The 18675-nt window shown below is 44.9% G+C and overlaps 1 protein-coding gene across 1 annotated transcript in view; it reads right to left on the reverse strand.

Annotated features, from left to right (window-relative positions):
* The window catches only part of LOC142804125 (uncharacterized), a 283131-nt gene that overhangs the window by 173835 nt on the left and 90621 nt on the right, over nucleotides 1-18675 (reverse strand). The window contains exon 2 of the mRNA XM_075890708.1: nucleotides 4771-4818. The gene's annotated coding sequence lies outside the window, so the exon portion shown is untranslated. The remainder of the gene's footprint in view (nucleotides 1-4770; nucleotides 4819-18675) is intronic.

The raw sequence follows: 18675 nt of genomic DNA on the forward strand, positions 1-18675 counted from the left end.
TCACCTGATCGACCCTGGTCGCAGAGCACGCTGCCGTGTGGCTATGCCATACGGAGGCCTTGTTGCCGTCTGCTTTTCAGAGGCAGCCTTCAAAGGCGTCACGCAACAATGACCGTTCATGGGCAAACCCCGCTTCTGGTTTCGAAGACAGCGAAATGCAAACAAATGTCATCCCAAAAAGTCTCGGGACAAAAACAGGAAGCTATAGTGCACCAAGAGACCGGAGGGAACGTCCGCGCAATGAAAGAACCAATTTCCAAAGTCGTACTTCCCGGTGCCTACGCTCCGCAAATCGCATCGCGGCAAAAGGAGACGAATGCCGGCCCCGCTCCTTCGCCCCCGAAACGTCGGTGCAGACAAAGCGCGGCATTTCCGGTGGGCTTTTTTACTTCCTCTGTAGCTGTTTCAACGCGAGCCATTTCACGGAGCCTCCCGTTCAGCTGGGGTTTTTGAAGCCACTCCCACGTGGTGCTTTTACTTTGGGACCACCCGTGGTGATTGCGAACGGAGAGTATTTCCTCTGTCGCGTGTAGCCGGAGCGTAGAGTTCAGCTTTCTCGTCAGTATAGGTAGTTTCACATCGCTGGCTGGAGAAGTTCCAGCTTCGGCTAGTGGCGGAAAAAAAAAAACGTGATGTTGGGCTTAGCCTGACTGTCCCAACGTGGGAGCAGCCCGCTGCACGTTCAGTCGTGCACCTCTGACTTTCAAAAATTTGCATATTCATCCATCAAACGAAGAGTGTGCAAAGGAAATGTCAGACTCCTTCCTACCCACACGCTGTACACAGTTTACCTCGTAAAAGTGTCGTATTGACCCATTCGTAATCACAAAAGTATTGTTAGCACTCGCCAAGTATACTCTGTATGACCGAGCGAGCAAGCCAGCACCCGAAAGCTCGCTCACTCGACAAACATAACACCCTCGTTTTTTCCAAAAGCGTGATAGAAAGTTTACGGGGTTCTTAATAGACCCATTCGTCACTACGCGTTGGTATTACGACACTGTGTATTGTATGCTTCTGTATTCACTAAAATATCTGTACTTCTGAGTTGTCAACCGCTCTGTATTTTAGAGCTACAAAACAAATCATTGTCACTGCTGCTGAAAGGGTGCCCAGAGCTTAATCGAGCTGCGTGAAAGCAGCATTTTTTTTTCTGACCTGCTATTTATCGCTCTATGATATTGTACTGTTTGAGGCGCAAATGAAAGTTTCGATTGATTGATTGATTGATTTATCGATCGAATCTTACAGCCCGTATTCGTCGATGAGAATGTCGCACGTTTCTGCGGTTTCAAACTTCACTGCAGGTTTTCCCCAAAACATGTATTTTTTCGGGATCTCGCAACCGAAAAGGTATCCTCAAACAGACTTATGTTTCGATCATTTACCAGTGCAGTTATGCATTTTACCACCAGTGCACTTAAGCGCTCAAATCCGGGCTAGCCTCTTGTTGGTATTCCGTAAGTTTCGTTTGGTGACGATTATTGTTATAATCAAAAATACACGACGGCGGACTCTCATCGTCTCAGCACATCCAGAAGCCCATGCGACTTCGTCATTGGAAGATGGTGAAGACAAATATTTGTCCCCGTCTGAGCTGAAATTCAAACCAGTGCAGTAAAAGATTGTGCACTTAGGCGAGCGTGCTTAATGCTCGGCAAAAGTTCTGAGACATCACTGCTAAGTATTTGCTTAGCACACACATTCCAAGATCGATGACGTCTCTAGATGCATTTCAAAGATCAGAAAGAAGCACTACACTGCCGGGCGCTGTTTACATTCCTTGCATCGCATGAAATTTGTTTAGTGAAGATGGTGGTGGGCTTATTTGAAATTTGTCGTTGACATGCTCGTAGCAATAGCTTGATTGATTGATATGTGAGGTTTAACGTCCCATAACCACCATATGATTATAAGAGACGCCGTAGTGAAGGGCTCGGGGAATTTAGACCACCCGGAGTTCTTCAACGTTCACCTTAATCTGAGCACGCGGGCCTACAACGTTTCCGCCTCCATCGAAAATGCAGCCGCCACAGCCGGGATTCAATCTCGCGACCTGCTGGTCAGAAGTCGAGTACCTTAGCCACTAGACAACCACGGCGGGGCGCTCGTAACAATAGCTTCAGTGGCTCAAGAAAAGCGCACAATGCAGTGGTGATGGTGATAGTAATAGCTTCACTCTTCAAGTCTGGCCAGGCAAACATCTCCGTGAATTGATGTGATGATGATAGGCAACGAACATTGTGCACAGCGATATTTCAGCTAGGTCCGACAACGTGGTGGGGCAGTGGTTACGATACTTGGCTGCTAATCCGATGGCAGCGAGCTTGATACCAGCCGTGGTGGTCGCACTTCAATAGATAAGCAGATAGACGTCAAAAGGGCTTGCAGTATGCTGATAAATGATTCGCAATTGAAAACTCTTGTGGCCATAGATACTCACGAAAGCTCTTGCGTACAGTTTAACGGCTAGAGCGGAACCAGAGTAAGTTGTGGGGCAGCCAGGTGAATGGAATAGAATGTAAAACTTTATTTCAGGAGGTCGATATTTCCGGAAGCGTACGATATGCTTTGCCTCCTAACCATCGCGTGCTGATTGCATTACATCGTTCTTAGTTTTCAGTCTTTGTTATGTTCATACTATAGGAATATAACAATATCCGATCACAAATGCCCCGCCGCGGTGGTTTAGTGACTAAGGTAGTCGGCTGCTGACCTGCAGGTCAAAGGAGTGACTGGCGGCTGCGGCGGCTGCATTTTCGACTGAGGCGAAAATGCTGTAGACCCGTGTGCTAAGACTTCGGTACACGTTAAAGAACCCCAGGTAGTCTAAACTTTTTCAGTCATCCACTACGGTGTCTCTCGTAATCACATGGTTGTTTTGAGGCGTTAAACCACACAAATGAATAAATAAATCAGGGCAGCCTCCAAAACGGTTACACAGAAAAAAAAGAGAGTGATTTGGACGACGCTGCTCACAATTATAGTCTATACAGACAGTAACCAGTTTTGGGGCCGACCAGCGTACCGGTGCGCCAAGAAAATTAATATGTTTCCCAGAAGAAGCACGAAGAAATGTGCCAAACTTGGGCTGTCCAAAGTCTTTGAATGCTGTGTAGATGGGCAAATGACCATTTCCTCAAAGCGCGAGTAAGACATTGTACCTAATTGTACAAATTAACGGACGACCACATTAGTGGGTTTCGTATATTACATACTTTGTGTGTGTGTGTGTGTGTGCGTGCGTGCGTGTGTGTGTGTGTGTGTGTGTGTGTGTGTGTGTGTGTGTGTGTGTGTGTGTGTGTGTGTGTGTGTGTGTGTGTGTGTGTGTGTGTGTGTGTGTGTGTGAAGCACCACTTTCTGACACCAAGTGTGGTCGTAAGTGTGGGCGTAAGTGCAAGTGTGGGCGTAAGAACCAAGTGTGGGCGTAAAGCACCACTTTCTGACGCATTGGCGTTGGACTCGTGTCTTATATATATAGAAATAGAACTCACTTTCTGAATGAAACATTGTTCCGAGTTCTGGCATTGCTCATACACTCTGCTTTACGCTGTTATGGTGTTGTGGTTTGTCTGCTCGTATTTTCTTTTCGAGAAGCTGCACAACATAGCCATTCGTCTGGTCTCTTTATCCTCGTCATTTAGCCTCCTTATGGAAACTTCACGCGCCGCTTCCCGACTACAATTACGACCCGGCCGCTGTACAGCCCCTGTCTCTGTTTTTAGCGCTTACAATGGCCGCATCATGCGGGCGCAGTTTACTTGAAACTTAAAGGTCCAGGGGTTTGTGCTCTTTACCAACGGCTTAGGGTACGCCCGGCAGCGTGAAATAGAAATTTATCGGCAATCTCGGGAAATCAGGGCAACGGCCCCGAAAGAGCCACTGGCGCCATCACGCAACGCTTGCTTGCGCCAGTCGCCTCGCCCAATCTTACCCACCTTCCTTTCGTTCCGCCGGATTTGTTGTCATCCTCTGCCTCGCATAGTCAATTCCGAAGTCTCCGTTGAAGGCTCAACAGAAGCTAGGAATATTCGTGAGATACTTCTGATGAACCCAACTGTGAAGCTAACCAAAAACACCGCATGAACGTGCGTGGTCACTTAAACTCCATTTTGAAAAACAGGAGGTGGTTATGCCTGCGTACTAACGCCCTAACTTGTGCGAAAGTTCTAACTGCAGTTTTGTTGTTCAAGTGAGTATGCAATACCGAGGTTCATAAAAGCATTTTGCTTACACAGAGCAAAATCAACCACATTCCTTTTTTTATTTCTGCAGGCCCTGCCTAGTTCTGCTAAAATAAATGGCTTGATTACTGCAATAAGGAACCGTTCATTCTCGTGAGCAATGCGAGACGCACCGAGACTAGAAAAACAGCTACCAGAAATACGGTCTGTGGCTATCGCACAAATCTATGTGCAAAGACACTCCTTGCTTTTTTTGTAAACTTGCTAAGCTTTTTTGAAGCACTTTTTTGCGTCTGAAAGTTTTACAGACTAATCTGTATAGAAATTCACTTCGAAAATGCATTGCTAAGATAGCCAGCGTCATTTTTTTCCTTTTCACGAAACTAAACCTTTAGTATATTTTGCTTACTTGAACCCCGACCGACATCACAGAATTGGTGGATGAGCGTGGGCAACATGGTAAGCACTGCTTAATTACAGCAATGGTCAGGCCTATATACATAAAGTCAGGTCCATATGCATATACTACGAGATGCATGACACAGAATTTCAAGTCCTCTTTAATTGAGAACGACGTAATACTCACGGTGTCAGAAGTGCTGAGGTAGTATGATGCACGTGAGAGGGCTCCAACCTGAGAAAACACGGGAAGAACACGATGTTTCAGAAACTTGTATAAGACATGTAAAAGACATATAATACGCACGCAAACGACACCTCCAGTACGCAGATTCAAAGTTTGGAAAGTACAAGTGAGAAATAAGATGGACGTTAACACAGATATACTCAGAGACAACCGAAATTAAGTGAAAACTGCCGTACTAGATGCAAAGCAACCCTATTTTGCGTAATCTCCTCGTCCTTATCCTTCCCTCCCGTGTGAAGCTAAGTTGTCCCCGAGTACAGTCTCGCACACATCAGCAGGGTGTGGAAACTTCCTATACCTCCCATGTATTCGCTGTCGGCTGCGGCAGTGCCGCTTGTGACGTCCAGAAATAGAGGAAAAGCATGAAAAAATGTCCGCATATCTATAGGGTAATTGATGGAGAATTGAGCGAAGTTGGGTCCGCAAGGCGCTGCCGCGCCGCTTCGGCCTCCCGTTCTCGTACACCGGAATCTTGTCCGCGCCGCCGCGCAGCTTCACGGCACGCTTCTACCTCGCGCGCTCACACATCGGGGTTCCGTCATCGAGCGCGAGCCACCGCCAGCTTGCGCGCATGCCACTCAGTAGCCTTGTTTATCCGCCGACTTTCTGAACGCACACGCGCGCCATAACGGCTTTAGCTTTACTACACTGCGTCCCCTAGCGAACGGCGCCGCCAACAAACACGCGATGGCCAACGTATTCGTGTGACGCCATTCCTATTTTCTCGTGCGCTCGCACATCGGGGTTCCGTCTTCGAGTGCGAGCCGCCACCGCCTTGCGCGTATCATACGTTTGATTGGCAAACAGTGAATCATCCGCTGGCCATCAGTCCGTCGTTTGTCTGTCTATTTGACGCATGGACGGACGCACGAAAGAATGGATGGACGCATGGGCGTACGGATGCATGAACGAATGCACAAACGGACGGAAGCACGAATAAACGCACCGATGGACAGACGGACGGAGGATGATTGGGCGCATGAACGAACGCAGGGATGGACGCTTGGAAGGAAGAACGAACGCATAGACGAACGCAGATATGAATGCATAGACGGACAGATGGACGCAGGGAGGGACGCATTAGAGGACGTACGGACGCACGAATCTATGCACGAACGGCCGGATGGATGGACGCACGGATGAATGAAAGCAAGAGCGAACTCACGGCCGGTAGCACGGACAGAATGACGGACGCTTCGCCCCACTTATCATCATTTACTTCATAAATATGCTGTGATTTTTATCACAGCATATTCATACAGGAACATCCTCTAATCGTACCACTTGTATTTTTCAGCATATATTCATTTCCTTATATGTACAAGTACCACCCTCTACGGCTGGTTCAAGAACTAACGAGAGGTGTCTACATACAACTACGACGGGATGCTCTGCCCACGCCTTAAAGAGCTACGCTCCTTAAACTTCAAAGGAGGAGGGTTGCCGTGGAAGCCCATCTTTCCCACTTCACATGCAAGCGGAATGCGCTCGTGCCTTCTTTGCCGTGCTCCCTACCGGGCTGCAGAAATTAGGCGCCTTCTTATTCTTGAAATCACAACCACCACCAGATCCACTGGTCGCTTGGGCGATGCAGCCGCTTTGCTAATCTTTTCTTTCTAAATTTTGTTCGTGTTTTCTGACGAGGCAAAACATAGGCTGACTGATTTTTCTTTAAGCTAAACTCGATCGCCCAAAATAAGAGGAAGTTTTGGTAGCATGTTTTGTATAAAAAACGGACATACACGTAGTGTGAAAGTGTCAATCTGTAAAACAAGCTTTCACTTAACAATGACATACAGACATGATGAGGAAACGTGGAATCCAGAACATCCGAACCAATGCGAAAAGTATTTACAATCACAATTAGGAAATGTCATAAATGACTCAATCACGTTAGTTATGACAGCGCATATAGTTTTGTTACAGAACTTGAGTACCAAACGAAACTGAAGTTCAGAGGCACAAATACGCTTGAAGCGATCAGAAGTTTCTTGAGAAAGAACATCGCTCGAAGCAGTGTTTCAGTAAGTTGATTTGTCTTCGCCAGGGAATCAGTGTTGCGTCGACGCAAAAAAGTTCACTTGTCAAAATGTTGAATTCATCGACATTCTCTGTAATAATTTTTTGAAGTACTTTGTCCATCACGGGTACTTGAGTGATGCTATTAGCAGTAAAGACTGAAACATTTTCAAACCGCGGCTACAAGATTTTCATAAGCAGGAAGCAGCGTATAATTACTTGACATCATTTGAACTACGCGTCGAAAGTAAAAAGAAGTAAAACTATGCAGCCGAGTAAACTCGAATTCGAGGCTTTCAATAAACGAATTTTCCCAACAGGAGCTTGGCTTCCGTCTTTGCCAATTAGTCAAGCGACCCTGCACTACTTTTAATACAGTCAGACTTGCCGAGAACTGGTTTTACTCTTATGTACTCGTACAAAATCAATACCTGCTCAAATAATGGGTCCGAACTCTTGCGCTCACCCGTTGCCTGTAGGAAGTGCTCGGGTTAGCACACTAAAACTGGGAATGTTCAGGTGAGCGTGCCGCAGAGCCGTGAAAAACAAGTATTGCCCTATTACGCCATCTTCGACGAGTGCATGGTTGGCTTGACCGGCGTAACAACTTTCTGTCTTTATCTTTCTCGCTGTAGACACGCCAACAGAGTGAGCTAGCTGAGTATGATTGAACTTCTAATATTGCTGAGCGATAGGGCAAGAAGGAGTGGAGATGCACTACGAACACAAGTGAAACACTTCCCGCCCTTCGCCTGATTTAAAGGTCACACAATCAGAAATGAAAATATACATAAGTTCTTCACTGGGACATCATTTCTTTTATTTGCAAAAGTTGTGAAAGGCAATAAATGCGAACATTCACATAAACCTCATTCCAATTAGCCGGATCTCAGGATGCCCGGCCATCTCTAGGAGCATGCATGTTTCTTGAAACCGAAACTAGCGATGAGCTTCCGGGACCTGGTTTCAGTTCTAATCCCGATAACGAAGAATCAGGTTGCAGCATACGACATCGTTCTCGCGTTTTAGAGAAGGCCTTAGGCACCCTGTCAAGCGCAGAAGTTGACCGTTGTCTGCATCAGCACGCATGATGCAAAAATATTTCCTTCGTATGATGACGTTATCTTGAGACTTCATCGTGATCTCATAAATCGGGAAAATTCACAACACCGGGAGGACGTCACTGTGGTGGGTTCTGAAGTAAGTTCTTACGGTTACGTCATCAGATGACTTCGTTGCTTGTATAAAAGTGTGGCCTATAACGGATGCAGGAGAAAACCAGAGCAGGTAAGGTGCGAGAGCAATGTCTCTGATCCGTGGAAAAAACTGAAGGACACGTTTGCAAATCACAAAGTGTATCCGGTGCAAAGCTTCTGCCTATTGATATGGAGTTGGTGAGAATGAAAGGCGATCCGGTCGTCCTCCTTCTTGCAGAAGCGGGGACAGCGACGCTATAGGCTAGCAAAACGCGAGCGCTAGGTAGACCCACGAGACTTCTCCAAGTGGATACAACAGGAAGAAACGAGGAGACTGCAGCATACTATAGCAGGCTATAGCAGACTGCATACTATAGCAGGCTGAGCGCCGCTGGGCCAAGACATGTACGGACGGAGGGATGAACGTGAGAATGAGACATTATACGCTATTGTCTTCAAACACAAGGTGGGTGGAAATTTTGGAGGGTGGCGAGGAAGGAATAATTGACGGATGAAGAAGGAAAACGCAAAAATTACGCCTTTTGCCTATCGAGTCGTCTTAGGTGAAACCATAAGGAATCATGTCAGTTTTCTAGTGAGTTTAATGAGTGACTTAATGAAGAAGTGATGACTACACTGAGAAAAAAAACAAGCATGTGGAGGGAAATACGTGAGAACATGTAGGTGAAGTTTAGGAGGAGCTATTTCGTTTGATAAAGTTGTGCGTACAAAACGGCAATACCTAGAACTCTCGTGATGCGGTTCTTGCATGAATTCAGTTCATGCAAGCGTGGATTATTGCTACGAGAATGTCTCATATGCCCTGACATTGATGGAGTACACGTGCACAATAATACCACACTTGCTGTGAAGCATCAGTGCGAACAAAACGAAACACACGAGGGGAAGGACAGCGTACGAATAAGAACTGAAGCTATTGAAATTTCCCGCACTTGTGTGTGTTGATTTTCGTTGCGTCCAAATTTTTTTCAATAAAGTTCAGTTGTTAGACAAAGCTCGCAATGTGTCATTCTCTTATTGTGCTCTGTTTTGTCCGTGCTGATTTTTTTACAATATGCAACACTTTCTTGCTAGCCCACCTATCTACCTCATTATTATGTTTGCGCACTGAAGTAAATGGCAGCTTCAACTGACAGGTAAGACCACTACGACTCAATGTGCTTCTTGATTTTTTTTCTTTTCTACATTTTCTAATAAAATGTGGAGCCAGGGTGACGTGTGCGAGTCTCCACCAGTCATGTCCTAAAATGAAAAATTACTCGAGGGAGGTGGTTCTTGCTGTCTCTTATTTACATGAGGTATTGATTTATGCAATTTTTGACCGGGTCATAACAGTTCAAAACAATACACGTAGTCACCTTCTGCTTCTCTGCGGTCACAATATACTGAAAAAATTTTTGGTGGAAAGCACCTCAAACGGCAGCGATGGCGTAGTGGTTAGAGCATCCGCCTCGCATGCAATAGGTCCGTGGTTCAAATCCCGGTGCCACGCAGCTCCTAACCGGATAAAAAAAATCCGCGTGGTGATGGAACTGCATTACGAGACCTGGGGTGCGGCCTCACCAGTAACCACCGCCGGGAACGCACTCCCTCACCAGAGAAGGATTGGCCACCCTATGCAGTATCTGGCCACCACCTTCCACATGCATACGTCAAATAATTCACGGCCCTCAGTCCCCAGCAGCTGCGAAGCAACCGACCATGGCGGTGGTCAGATCTTCAACGCAGCAGAGGGTGCTAAGAATCTCTGGATCCGGACAGGCTGCCATTAGAACCTAAACTTGGCAATGTTTAACGCTAGAACCTTATCTAGTGAGGGCAGTCTAGCTGTACTATTCGAGGAGCTAGAGGGTGTTAAGATAGATAGATAGATAGATTTGTGGGGTTTAACGTCCCAAAACCACCATATGATTATGAGAGACGCCGTAGTGGAGGGCTCCGGAAATTTTGACCACCTGGGGTTCTTTAACGTGCACCCAAATCTGAGTACACGGGCCTACAACATTTCCGCCTCCATCGGAAATGCAGCCGCCGCAGCCGGGATTTGAACCCGCGACCAGCGGGTCAGCAGCCGAGTACCTTAGCCACTAGACCACCGCGGCGGGGCTAGAGGGTGTTAAATGGGATATAATAGGGTTCAGTGAGGTTAGCAGGACAGATGAGGCCTATACGATGCTACAGAATGGGCACGTCCTTTGCTATCGGGGCTTGGCTGACAGAAGAGAACTGGGAGTGGTGTTCCTAATTCACAGAAACATAGCTGGCAACTTAGAGGAATACTATAGCATTAATGAAAGTGTGGTAGGTATCGTAATTAAACTGAATAAGAGATACAATATGAAGGTGGTACAAGCTTACGCGCCTACATCCAGACATGATGACGCTTCAGTTGAAAGCTTCTATGAAGACGTGGAATCGGCAAAGAGTAAGGTAAAAACACAGTATACAATACTGATGGGAGATTTTAATGCAAAGACAGGGAAGAAGCAGGTTGGAGACCAGGCAGTAGGAGATTATGGCATCGGTACTAGAAACGCCAGAGGAGAGCTACTAGTAGAATTCGCAGAACGCAATAATTTACGGATTTTGAATACCTTCTACCGAAAACGAGGAAACCGCAAGTGGACACGGAGGAGCCCTAAAGGCGAAAATAAGAACGACCTAGACTTTATAATGAGTGCACACCCAGGCATCTTGCAGGATGTGGAAGTGGTTGGCAAGGTACGATGATGTGACCATAGAATGGTACGGTCTCGAATTCGCCTAGACTTGAGAAAGGAACGACAGAAACTGATACCCAAGAAGCCAATCAATGAGCTAGCATTGAGAGGGAAAGTACAGGAATTCAGAGTCTAGCTTCAGAACAGGTACTCGACTCTTAGTGAGGAAACCAACCTTAGCACAGGTACAATGAATGATAATCTGACGAGTATCATTACGGAGTGTGCAGTGGAAGTTGGAGGCAGGGTAGTTAGACAGGACACTGGCAAGCTTTCCCAGGAAACGAAAAATCTTATTAAGAAGCGTCAAATCATGAAAATCTCAAGTACAACAGACAAAATAGAACTGGCAGAGCTTTCGAAGTTGATTAATAGGTGCAAGGTATCCGATGTAAGAAGGTATAACATGAATAGAATTGAACACGCTCTGAAAAACGGAGGAAGCGTCAAAGCAGTGAAGAGGAAACTTGGGATAGGCGAAAATTGGATGTATGCACTAAGGGACAAAGAAGACAAAATAACTACCAATATGGATAGGATAGTTCAAATAGCGGAGGAGTTTTACAGAGATCTGTACAGTAGCCGGGACAATCACGACTTTAATACTATAAGAACTAGCAGTAACCCAGATGATACCCCACCAGTAATGATAGAAGAAGCCAGAAAAGCTTTGGAGAGCATGCAAAGAGGCAAAGCTGCTGGTTAGGATTAGGTAACATCAGATCTATTGAAAGATGGAGGACAGATTGTGTTAGAAAAACTAGGCACCCTGTTTACGAGGCGTCTCCTGACGAGATGGGTACCAGAGTCTTGGAAGAACGCTAACATCATCTTAATACATAAGAAAGGAGATGACAAGGACTTCAAGAAATACAGGCCGATTAGCTTGCTCTCTGTAGTATACAAGCTATTTACAAAGGCAATTGCTAACAGAATAACGAAAACATTAGAATTCAATCAACCAACGGAACAAGCAGGATTTCGAACACGCTACTCAACAATCGACCACATTCATATTATCAATGAGGTAATAGAGAAATGCGCACAATATAACCAACCACTATACATAGCCTTCATAGTTTACGAGAAGGCATTTGATTCAGTAGAAATATCAGCCGTCATGCAGACACTGCGGAATCAGGGTGTCGATCAAGTTTATATAAACATCCTGGAAGAAATCTACTGGGTATGAACTGCTACCATAGTGCTTCATAAAAAAAGCAACAGAATACCAATCAAGAAGGGTGTAAGGCAGGGGGACACAATCTCCCCAACTCTATTTACTGCATGCTTACAGAAGGTTTACAGAAGCCTAGAATGGGAACAGTTAGGGATAAGGGTAAATGGAGAGTACCTTAGTAACCTGCGCTTCGCCGATGACATTGCATTGCTGAGTAACTCAGGGGACGAATTGCAACTCATGATTACGGAGTTAGACAAGGAGAGCAGAAAGGTGGGTATTAAAATGAATCTGCAGAAAACGAAAGTAATGTACAACAACCTCGGAAAAGAGCAGCGCTTCGAGATAGATAATAGTGCACTTGTTGTAAAAGACTATGTCTACTTAGGGCAGGTAATAACCGCGGAGCCGAGCCACGAGATTGAAGTAACTAGAAGAATAAGAGTGGGGTGGAGCACATTTAGCAAGCACTCTCAAATTATGACAGGTATATTGCCACTATCCCTCAAGAGAAAGGTATATAACAGCTGTATCTTGCCGGTACTTAGCTACGGAGCAGAAACCTGAAGACTTACAAAGAGGGTTCCGCTTAATGAGGACGACGCAGCGAGAAATGGAAAGAAAATGGTAGGTGTAACCTTAAAAGACAAGAAGAGAGCAGAGTGGATTAGGGAACAAACGGGGGTTAAGGATATCATAGCTGAAATCGAGAAGAAGAAATGGACATGGGCCGGACATGTAGCGCGTAGACAGGATAACCGCTGGTCCTCAAGGGTAACTAACTAGATTCCCAGAGAAGGCAAACGGTTTAGGGGGAGACAGAAGGTTAGGTGGGCAGAAGAGATTAAGAAGTTTGCGGGTGTAAATTGGCAGCAGCAAGCACAGGACCGGGTTAACTGTCGGAACATGGGAGAGGCCTTTGTCCTTCAGTGGACGTAGTCAGGCTGATGATGATGATGATGATGATGAGGATGATGATGATGACCTCAAACGATCTTTCCGACAGCGTGCTGCTTTAGAATTGTTCAATGTGAAAATCGGTACAGTAGGAGTAGCGTGCGCAGGAAGGGACATTGGTGGAGGCCGCCCCTAGCTACCAAAAGGGGGAGGGGGTTGAAAGTGTCTGCCTCTTAGATTGACCCAATAGATTGGAGGCGCTGTGACGAACGTTCGCCCCCTCCCCTTGATGGGGAAGGAAACCCTATTAGATGGGGCACGTTAGTATCATGTATGACATCCAAACCAAAACTAATGAAGCTGATAACCTTGCGATCAGAAATTCGAAAAGAGCGGGTGCGGGAGCTGGAGGTGACGTACACACAAGCAGATAATCGTGTATGGACAGCTTCGTCAGCAGTGATCCCGGCCGTTAGACAGAAGTTCAAGTTTGCAGAACTGAGGCAGTCGCAAATCCAAACGCTTGAGCATGTACCCTTTCAAACGCTCCCTAAATCAGACACGAAAGTGTATTGAAAACGTTTGCGGTGATAGGCTGTTTCGTTTCTTTCTGAGTGATATACCTATGAGGAGTTTTTTTAGCGCTTCACTGAACAACCTAATTTGGCTGTGTTTATAATCGAGATATAAACAAGAACGCCTTTTATTTAACAAAAGCGTCAATGTGTTCATGCGAGTAATTATCTATGGTGAGAAAAGTTACGTTCCACTACAGTACTGGAGACCAGAGCACCGAAGTTTGCTGCGGCCAACAAAAACAAAGAAAGAAGAAAGGTTGCACACTTTTAAAGTGCTTCGTTAACACAAAAGTCAGCTAATGTCCCACCACTGCATTATGCATTATTTACAAGGCTGGTATAGGTAATAACCTCCTTAGGCAGCAGCGCGAGGCATACTAGCACTTCGTTCACATTGCGCCTACAACCTTTCCACACAGAGAGCATACGACGAATGAGAAAGACAGGCAAACTTGGCGAGTTGGTGGGGTTTCATGATAAAGTATGTGCATAAGTTCTACGCTAAAAACAAAAAAGAAGATAGATGCTTTGCAAAATATTACGCTCTAACCTCTGCTTCTTTCTTGCAACAGTTGATGACGGTGCCAGAACAGCCACTGGATCCCAAACTAACAACGCGTTGTCGTAAGAGTCGGGATTTAGCCCGGAAGGAGCAGCGGAGAAAGGAGGGGCTCTTCTTCCTTCCCTGAGATCATCGGTCAGCTGTCGCGTCCAGGAAATGGATGTCCACCCACACTGACTTCGAGGAAACAGGAACCGTTCTGGCGTCACAATCCCGTGTTCTGCCCCTGTGATGGGAAACTGCATGCGCCTTTGTGTGTGTGTGTGTGTGTGTGTGTGTGTGTGTGTGTGTGTGTGTGTGTGTGTGTGTGTGTGTGTGTCTTCAAAACCCCGCGCCCACTTTGATCACCCGGATAGAGGGATACGTATTTTTTCATTCGAAGTTAACCAGTGTTTATTCTTCCAGAACAGATATAAACGTTGCTCTACCGGCTATCTTGCCTCGCTTCCTGGTTTTCGAGGAAGTGGCCGAAAAGTTAGCGACGATTTGTCGTCGCTTTTGTGATGTTGCATCGCGCAGTGTATGCAGAGATACGCAGTGACGACATCTTGATTGGGGCCCACGCCCAAGTGCCTACGAAGCATGAAAAGCTTCGCTATTGTAAATTGCGTCGTGCTGACCACTTTTCTAACAGCATTGTTTAAGCCCACGCGCAGGTTTGAAATAGCTTGCGCGATGGGAAAAAAATGATACTATGCCACACCGTATACTCATGGAAAATTCACAATGGGTAAATTCTGACACCCTTTTCTGGATATTGTGATGACACCAAATTTTGAACTATAGGGGACACTCAGAATATGGAAGCCTTAGTTACTTCAATTTAACGATCAATTCTGCACTCATAGTCATTGCGAAATATCTTGCCCTTCCTGCTTGACGAAAGCTAATTTTGCTAAAAACTGCACCACGCCTCGCCCATGCAAGCGCAAATGCGCCTGTTCTATATCGGAAACAGATACATAGATAACGTTTGTCCATTCGTCCCGAAGTGTCGAAATTCCTTCAGTTCCAACAACTTTTCGTGTCGCGCATTCGAACTTGCGGCTTCTAACGCAGTTTTGGCTTTATGTACTGTTGACTTTTGTCTTCTGCTCCGTATAAAAGAATGACTTGTGATGAACTTCGTGAGGTGTTTTGAATTGGCCAGCCTTGTAAAATCAAGGCGGCTAAATAGGAGTGGTACACTTATGTTCTGAACTTCGTCCAGCGTGAAAGCAGCTGCAGGCCGCACGGAGCCTCACTGAGCCGAGAGAACAAAGATCGGGCAAATGCGTGTGCGTCCATCTTTCCCGCGCTCGCTGAAGCGCCATGCGTTGCCAGGGTCCAGAAGAACGAGCGCTAAGCTTGTTAGTGGAGAAGAAGAGCTATTTGGGCTAGTTGGTTAAACTCAGCGCAAGCACAAAAGTGCTGGAAGAAAAGTCAGTTGGTAGTCTGCGCTAGTATTGTCCTTATTGCCTTCCAATCCTCACTTTCATTTTCTTTTTTTTTATTTGACCCTAAGGACCCAAGAATGGGCATTACATAGGGGTGGAATACAATACAGAGTACAACGAATGATGAAAACGAAGCAAAAAATATCAAGCGTGAAAAAACAAAAAAATGCAATAACAACAAACATAATGCAAACGCAAGGTAAAAAAAGCATACACAGATGAGTAATAGGAGGTTCATTAGAGTAAAATAGGCGATCATTGAATATATGACAAAGTGCAATATAGCAAAAAATATACAGGGAATAATTCAAACTTTGAATTCGACGATTCAGCTATATGGCAGGATTGCTCACTTGGGTAAGATAGCAGGGCAGACTGGAAACCTGCTATTTCTTCAATATGTGCAATTTTGGGCGGTAGTATATTTTACTCATTTATTATTAAAACAAAAGGAGAGTGTAAATATTTTACTGTGCGAGCGCATTGTGGCCGTATACCTTGTGATCATGATCACATCGGGCTCATATGTTCATGGGTCAATGAATTTCCGTGAGAAAGAACTGTTGGTTCTGGAACGTGGCATATTTTCTGCGTGTAAAAAGTGGTAATATACTAAGAGTTCCTTTTATTAATGATACACCGTGAAACCATGAGTATAAGAAAACAATGAACCATGCAGCTTAATTTTGAATTGACTCAAGCATGTCAGATAGATATGATTGATGAGGATGCCTTATGTTAGAAGCATACTCTAAGGATGGTTTGATGAGTGAATTCTTCGCCTGAAGTTTAATGTGCGAGGTATGCAGATATAGGGGGCGTTTTAAAAGGCCAAGCTTACGAAATGCTTTGCTGGTAATCAATTTTACATGCTTGTTTCACTTAATATTGTAATGCAGAGTGACACCTAAGTATTTATTTGACGTTGCTGTTTCAACGGAGGAGTTGTTGATGAGGTATACAGTCGACAATACATCGGCATCTCGACTGAATTTAACATGGTTGGTCTTTTGAACGTTAATTTTCGATTGCTGTTTGCTGCACCATCGGGAAAGCGTCGTTAGGTCAGATTGCAGGGTTAAAGTTTTGTTCTAGTTGCCTATTTTTTTATATATTACGCAGTCATCAGCGAAAAGTCGTAAGGTAGACTGCATGTTAGGTGATATATCGTTGATATAGACTATAAATAGCAGCGGCCCTAAAAGTGACCCTTGTGTAACGCCCGATTTGACCTTTGTCTGTTTAGATATGTAGGAGTTGATTTTAAGACATTGAAACTTGTTTGTTAGAAAGCCTTCAATCCACTGAAATTTTTTTATCTCACTGTAAACTACACAGTTTTGATGGAATACGTTGATTAGGAACGCGATCAAGTGCTTTAGAAAAATGAATACAAATAGCATCGAATTAAAAGGACCTATTGATGGAGTTGTGTAAATTACTTACTAGCTCAAACAGCTGAGAAACTCAGGATTTATGTTTCTGAAAGCCGTGTTGGTTTTCAAAAAGTAGATCATTGAATTGAAGGTGAGACATTATGTGGCTGTAAAAGATATGTTCGAGTATCTTACAATAAATTGATGTCAGTGAAATGGGACGGTAATTGTTAGCGATGTGCTGGTCTGAAGATTTAAAGCAAGGATTAACATTCGCGATTTTCCAGTCTTCAGGAAGGCACCCTGAATCCAGTGACTGTTGAAATATTAGAGATAAGAGGTAGGATGAGTTCATTTACGCTAGCGTTTTGCGCTGATACGATCCGGACTAGGAAAAGTTCTGTACGGTAGTCTCTCTAAAGCACGCGCCACGCCAGTTTCTGTTATCTTGATAGACTGAAACTCGTGCAAAAGTTTACATCCGGTGATTGTAGTGGCAGTTTGTCTGATAAAACTGAAGCAAAACGTTGATTGAAAATTTCGGCAAATTCTTCGACCGACTGTAAGGTACCATTTTCACACTTAAGTTGGACGCTAGATTGCTTGTCTTTCGGGTCGGTAACCTTCCAAAATTTTCCAGGGTCGGTCCTCATCAGGTTGCTTAGAGTACAGGCAGAGTAATTGTTTTTAGCATCAGTTATTGTGGATATTGCTAACGTACACAGCTGTTTGTAATTCATCCTGTCTGAATCACTCTTTGACCTCGAAGTTTTTCTAAACGCCAATTTCTCTTTTTTTTTGATGGTTTGGTTCACGTCCCGTGTGAACCAAGGACCATCTGCTTTGCACAAGAAGAATATTTTTGGCCCACAGTAATCTTGCAGTTCTATAAAAAAGTCTTTAAATAAAGACCAGTTGTCCTTAACTGATCGATCAGCAAAATCATGAAAGTAACCAAGCAGAAATTACGCAAACATTTGGTTCATTTTGTTAATGTCTGCACAAGAATAGTTGAGAATAGTTTTCGGTTCTTTTCTTTTCTTGGAGCGTGGTACTTTCAGGGACCAGTGTACAGCGTTGTGATCAGTTATTTCTTCAAGAACGAGAGCGCTTCCGTATTCAAGATGGTTTGCCAGTATTAGATCAAAAATATTATCACCTCGACTGGGTTATTTTACCAATTGTGACAGGTTATGATTGTGCACCGTATGGAGAAAGTGAAGCAATTCTTGGCGATTACTGTTACACAGAACTGAAGTCGCCGGCCAGACAATGGCTGTATGATTGAAATCACCGGCCTGTTCTGTTTGTCTTTCTTCCAGCACTTCCGTGCTTGCGCTGCAAGCCTTATTACAATTGATCTTGGAGTAATTTATTGACACTCTATGCGTTTGATGCTATTTTAATGATAGAAAGCAACAACATTGATGCTTGATATGTGGGGTTTAACGTCTCAAAACCTGCACATGATTGTGAGAGACGCTGTAGTGGAGAGCTCTGGAAATTTTGACCACCTGGGGTTCTTGAACGTGCACCCAAATCTGAGCACACGGGCCTACAACATTTCCGCCACTATCGGAAATGCAGCCGCCGCAGCTGGGATTCGATCCCGCGATCTGCGTTTCAGCAGCCGAGTACCTTAGCCACTGGACCACCGCGGCGGGGCAAAGCAACAACATTGGCGATAATATTGACCTTAGTTGCGGACATATAGCTTCTTATGACGTAAGTGCCCAGATCGTTGTCGATATTGCCCATTTCAGCTTTAGGAGCAGCCAAATTTTAGTATATTATTTTTCTTGTGCATACACAGGCGTTGTAATATGGATAGACCGGTGACAACGTGTTGCAAATAAGTTC

This window comes from Rhipicephalus microplus, chromosome 3 (assembly GCF_043290135.1).
Source record: "Rhipicephalus microplus isolate Deutch F79 chromosome 3, USDA_Rmic, whole genome shotgun sequence".
NCBI classification, from domain to species: Eukaryota; Metazoa; Arthropoda; class Arachnida; order Ixodida; family Ixodidae; genus Rhipicephalus; species Rhipicephalus microplus.